We start from the raw sequence: 6,000 nt of genomic DNA, 5'->3' as shown, positions 1-6,000 counted from the left end.
CAAAGCTGGATGACAGGGATAGAGGGCCCAAATGTGAAAACAGCTTCTAGGCAAGGGAGGCATCAAAATTCCTCAATCAGCTCTAATACCCTGAATTAAGCTTGGACAATCTTGTAGCTGCTCCTCTAACCGAATGCAATGGCAGCAGAAGTGAGCGGGAGTGAAGCAGCTCCAGGACAGCTGGGCCATGTGCTTGAACACCACTTCCCTTTCCCCAGTATGGTGGGGAGCCACCACATGGCCTTCCCCAGTGTAAGGCTGCTTTAGTCCATGGGCCAAACTCCACCAGAGCCCTTCCCCTGAGGCTGACTGGGGCAGAAAGGAAGGAAACTTGGACCCTTGCAAGGCCTGTGACTTTTTGCTCTTATTTCTGTCACCTGCTTTAGAAAACAAGATACTGTGTTGCCCTTCTTTGAGAAAAGGACAACGGCTCCAGTTTGGATCAACACTCTCCCTTCCTAATCTTTCCACCCACTTGTGTTGAGGGTGACCCTAGGTTCTGGCTCACACCTTGGGCAGTTGCAAAGGGCCAATCAGCCCTGCTCCTTTTCCTGGGACCTCTTGGTGACAATGTTCCTCATGTCACTTGTTCAACTGCTGACTTTTTGTTTGCTACCAGTAGTGTTTTAATCCATGTCTCCAATCAGGAATTCCAACAAATAGGTCAAATGCTCTCAGTTAACTGTGTAATAACTCTATTTTCTCATGCTTTGATAATAATTTGGGGGGGGGGGGGGGGATGGTTCTACAGGTAGTGGAATGCAGTAAAGAATTGGGGGGATTTTAGCCTACACTAGTAGACAATTTAATTTTTATTCTCAATCTCAATTGTTCTCTGAGAATCATGTCTGAGACCTTGAGCTTTCACTACTCTTAATGACAGCCTGTGTGAAAAGCACCCCGCCTTTTTCATATCTTCCTTTGGATATTGTGTCAAACTCAGAACCCAGGTTTGAAAATGTTGCCCATACCTATTTACTCATCCTTGTAATTAGATAACAGTGATGGGAGGAGTTCATCTGTCTCACAGGATTCAAGTAAGGGCATGTCCACTACCTTACTCTGGAAATTACTCAGCCTAAAAGCCTTGCTTTTCAAATGTTTTTCTTGACAATCAGGTGACTTAAAAAGCTTGTTCTCTTTTCAATTCAAAAGTCATTTCATTCTCTCTTCTTAACCTTTTTGAGAAGCATCTCAGCATTTGAAGGAACTGTTAGACCAATAAGTCTGGATTATGAACTCCACAGAACAAGTTTTCAGACATTGCCTTGACAAAGAATCTCAAGTATTATTTGTAGATGTTCCTTTTATTGTCTCTTGTGTCAGATATCACTCTACCCCTTCCTAGAATTTTGTCTTTTCTGATCACAGAAAGGGAGACTCAGTTACTGTCTATTTTGGTGCATATATTAGGGTGTGGAGATCCCCCAGGAACTACTTCATTATTGGCTTAATTGCTAGAAAGCTCCCAGATGGCAAGCAATGTATTTTCAGTCACTACCAGACTAACGTCACTTTGAACAAGTAACCTAGAAGGGTATCTCATCATCAATCCACTGAGCCATCTCATCCCCATAAATATAGTTTCACTTAACAAAATGGCATTTGAGGAGTAGTTAATCCAGTTTATACTTTAATCTCTTTTGGTAATTAAAAGGAAAAAATCAAAGCAGCAAAATATTGAGGGGTACAAGCAATATTCTCCTGCTAAGGATTTCAGTAAAAATACGTTTCAGGAAGGAGGAGAGGAGAGGAGAGGAGAGGAGAGGAGAGGAGAGGAGAGGAGAGGAGAGGAGAGGAGAGGAGAGGAGAGGAGAGGAGAGGAGAGGAGAGGAGAGGAGAGGAGAGGAGAGGAGAGGAGAGGAGAGGAGAGGAGAGGAGAGGAGAGGAGAGGAGAGGAGAGGAGAGGAGAGGAGAGGAGAGGAGAGGAGAGGAGAGGAGAGGAGAGGAGAGGAGAGGAGAGGAGAGGAGAGGAGAGGAGAGGACTGCAGTTTATCTGATTTAGGCCCCAGAAATCATTGCCTCTCTTTTTACACCATTTGTTCTTAAATATATTAAAATTATAGTGTCAGATCATTCCACAGTTTAATGTCTTTGGCCAAAATCCATCTTATATGACAAAAAAGATCACAAACAAGATATCTTCTAGTAAAAACAAATATGGACTGATATCTATTAGGGCACTATACCAATGTATTTGTGGAGGTCCCAGGAAAACATCTGAACCATCTTTCTTCCGTGCCAATAATTACTGTGATTTGAAGAACCATAGAGAAGAGTGACATATTCAAACACTGGCTCCAGAACTGGGAGGTTTTGGAGCGGTGGGAGAAGGTGTAATTGTTCAGTAACATCTGCAAGAGAGGAAGAAGAAAATAAATCTTGAAGGATTTTGAGCATGATCCAGATACTAGTAGGGCAATGCAAGACCAGTTTACAGTATAAGCAAACACAAAGATATGTGATCTGTTTTCATGAACAGGTGAAAATACAAATAATATTTTACAGTGCGTAAGGTAGAAAGCACAGTAGGCAAGATTATTTCTGTGAGCCATCTACCCACCATACCAAGTCCACTTCATAGACCTGTTTTCTTGCATAATGGTAAGAAGCCCCCCCCAAACAATTCTGTGCCTCCCAGGAAAAGAAAGGTCATTCTCCAACACAATCCAGCTTTTTTTCAATTCTATATTAGAAGTGTCTGCGATGTTTTGTCTGCCACTATGCTACCTGCACATCAGTGACAAAACCTGCCTTGCCCTTAATCAGAGAAGGTTTAAAATGTTCTTGAGCAATACTGACTGTGTAAGATAGCAAAAGGGAATCATTAAATGACAGCCACTATCCTTTCCCTTGTATGCTGGAGGGAAGTGTTGTCACAGCACCTCAGAAATGCTTCTTGGAGGGAAAACCTCTGGAGGTTGTCTACACCAGCCAGAGACAGTGGCCAACACTGTGTCAGGTCAGCTGGCACTTTGCTACATGAGTCTTGAAAACTGCCACAGGTGGCAATTTTACCACCACTTGGGATACGATGTTCCAGAGCACACTACCTGCTGATGAATAAACTTTTCAGAGTTTTGGTCTGAACCTCCCCAGTTACAACTTTCAATTCTCTCCCTTAGAAAGGCTATTTGCTCATGTAGCTAGCTTAGTTGTCTAGTAACCAGTAAGCAGCTGTCTGAAAAGAGTTTGGGTCTTTTGATACCTCTACCATTTTCTTTTCAGCAATTGTAAGCTACACTTGATAAGCTCTTTTTTCCTCTCTGTAAATGAAACAAGCCTATGTCTTCCTTATCAGGCCATGTGCTACACCACCTTATGTATATTTGTGGCCTGCCACTGGACCTTACTCTATGTCTCAGTATCTCTCTCTAACTGGAGAAACCAAATCCAGCACAGTATTTCAGGGGAAGCCTCACCAATGCCAAGAAGAGATAGTTTCATCAATCTGTTGTCCAAGCTCATCCTAGTGGCATGTGGTTTCCCCTACTGCAAGCACGCTGCTGGCTTGAAGGCAGTTTGGCTGTTTCCCAGCCTCTCAACTCCCATCTGCACTGATGCAGAGGGTTACCACACTCCAGATGCACAACCTTACACTTCATGCAGCTTGCATTGCCCAGATCTAAAGTTTCTCTTGGCCCTTGCGGCTCTGCCACATGGTGTGTCAACAACTTCCCCAATGCACCACCCTCCATAGATCTCCAGAGGGTGCATTTAGTCAAATCATCCAGGTCACTGATGGAGATATTAAATGAGTAGTCCTAGTATCAGCCCTTTGGGTACTGTAATAGTTGCTGGCCACCAAGCTGTCCTCAGGACATCAATTACCATTCTTGGAGCCTGCCAATCCTGCTAATTTTCAACTCCTCTAATAATCCATCCATTCCATATTGACTGAAACTACAATTTTAAATGCTGTGAAGGTGGACTCAAAAGCCTTTTCACATACATTCCGTTCCCTTTACTTCCATCAATAACGATTTCATCATAAAATTCAATCACATTGGTGCGGCATAGTATCCTTACTATTTCCATGTCTACTGTTTCTCTTTATTTTCTTGTTTCTCATGTATCTGGAATAGGAGTCTGGGAGGTTGTGCTCCATGGTTTATCCAGACACTGAAGCAGAACTGACTAGTAGTTCCCCAGATCGTCCTCTTGCTCTTGTAAAGCTGAATTCACTGTTAGTCTTTTCCCAGCTATCAGGAACCTTCCTCAGTCACCATGAGTTTTCACTGAGGACAGGCAGCAATCTTGCTATCCTGTCTGTACCCTTAACACATTTTTGTGCATCCCACCAGCTTCTCCCTAAATTTTGCTCCCCTGCTGTTGACTGCCCCTCCCACTCCAATTTATACCAGTATGCACAGAGGTCTGGGTGAGGGCACTTCCTTTGAAGGATGAGACAACAAATTTATTGAGTACTTCAGCATATCCCATGGCATGAAGTGTAAGAACCTCAACCATTTTTTATATGGTGTGGTGTTGCCTCTCAGCACAATCTCAGGATCAGTCCTTGTATGGTTGCTTAGTACTTTACATCTGGAGATGAAAATTATCATGGAGGTGGTCTTTTAGCCCTGCATACAGCTTAGAATGTAACGGCCAGTAGCCACTATCTACAAAATCCCCAAAATAAGGCAACACGTCAGGTGGAGCTGGAGGGATCACACGACTCTCCCATTCTGCACATCACTGAATGTACAGGTCTATTCAAAGGGAAATTTCCAAAGGAATAAAGCAAAGTAGGCCGCCACTTTCCCCTTTGAAAATCAGTAGGTATTGCCATTTTCAGCTACTAATGTAGGTGTTTAATTTAGAAAATTAGCTTCCTAATATGATCAAAGGAGAGAAAGGCTTCCAGGAGGCAAGTCAGAATACCTATAAAGGTATGTCTCTACTCTGACAAAGCTAGGAGTTTGAGTGGGAAGGGGTGACTATCTTCTTAAGCGTTTTTTATACGTTTTATATTTTTGAAAAGCCCAATCCAGTATTTGTACCAAAAGTGCAGTGCTCTTACTTCAGTCCAGTTTCAAATGTCATACCCTCTCACTTATTAAGCTAAATTTCTCTTACAAAATGTTCAAATACAATCTGTTGCTCCACAACTGTCTTTTTTCCACAAGTGAGAAAATAGAAGCAAATACTTTATGTGCTAGTCCCTAGATAATTTTTTTTTAAAGAGGTCTAAGTAAAAGAATGATAGATAAAAGTTGGATGTTCCCAGCATATTGAAAAAGAAAAAAAATCCTGTTTATTTGTCATTTTTGGAAAGGAGAACATGACAAGCATGTTTGATGTGGAAGAAAAGCTTGTTTGTAGATGCTGGAGAAATTATCCAAGGACAGTTCAATCGTATAAAAAATGACCCCTGCATTACGGCCAAGGTCAGTGAGACCTAGAGCAACCTGCCACAAAATTTGTAGTTTTGTCTGCTTGTTTGGGCCATTTCATCCCTTTTCTCCATTTCCTTTCAGTGCTTTGGAGACAACTAACACTCCCCCACTTCCAGTGTACTTGGCACTTTACCCAAGATGCCTGAAAATCCCTCAGAAGGATGATATAGACCTTATGAGGTCATTTTTTTCCCACTCATTCTTTGGAGGGAGTTATGAAGGGATGATATTGTACTGCATCAAGTGACAGATGCTATCATTTTTTTGCTAGTTCTCTCTCTGACTCATTTGCTAACTTCCACAAAGTCTAAGTACTTCAGCTGTTTATGCTTTGTACAGTCACAATTAGTCGTATCCTGCTTTGGGTTTATCTGCTGCTATCCACTTAAGAAAATCTGCTCCCCGTCTCAAGGCTCTGAGATCTTACACCTGCATAAAATACCACAGTTGAGAACATGAGGTATTATACAGTCTTTATGGTTAATATTCTCATGAAAGCACTTTTATTGCAGTGCAGTTCTGTTCTTTCCTCTCTCTCTAACTCAAGGGAATTTGAAGCTGCTCCTTGAAAAATTCACAGGCCACATAAAACTACCAGTGG

This window comes from Corvus hawaiiensis, chromosome 26 (genome assembly GCF_020740725.1).
Source record: "Corvus hawaiiensis isolate bCorHaw1 chromosome 26, bCorHaw1.pri.cur, whole genome shotgun sequence".
In the NCBI taxonomy this organism is placed as follows: domain Eukaryota; kingdom Metazoa; phylum Chordata; class Aves; order Passeriformes; family Corvidae; genus Corvus; species Corvus hawaiiensis.
Note: the sequence above shows the minus strand (reverse complement) of the source record.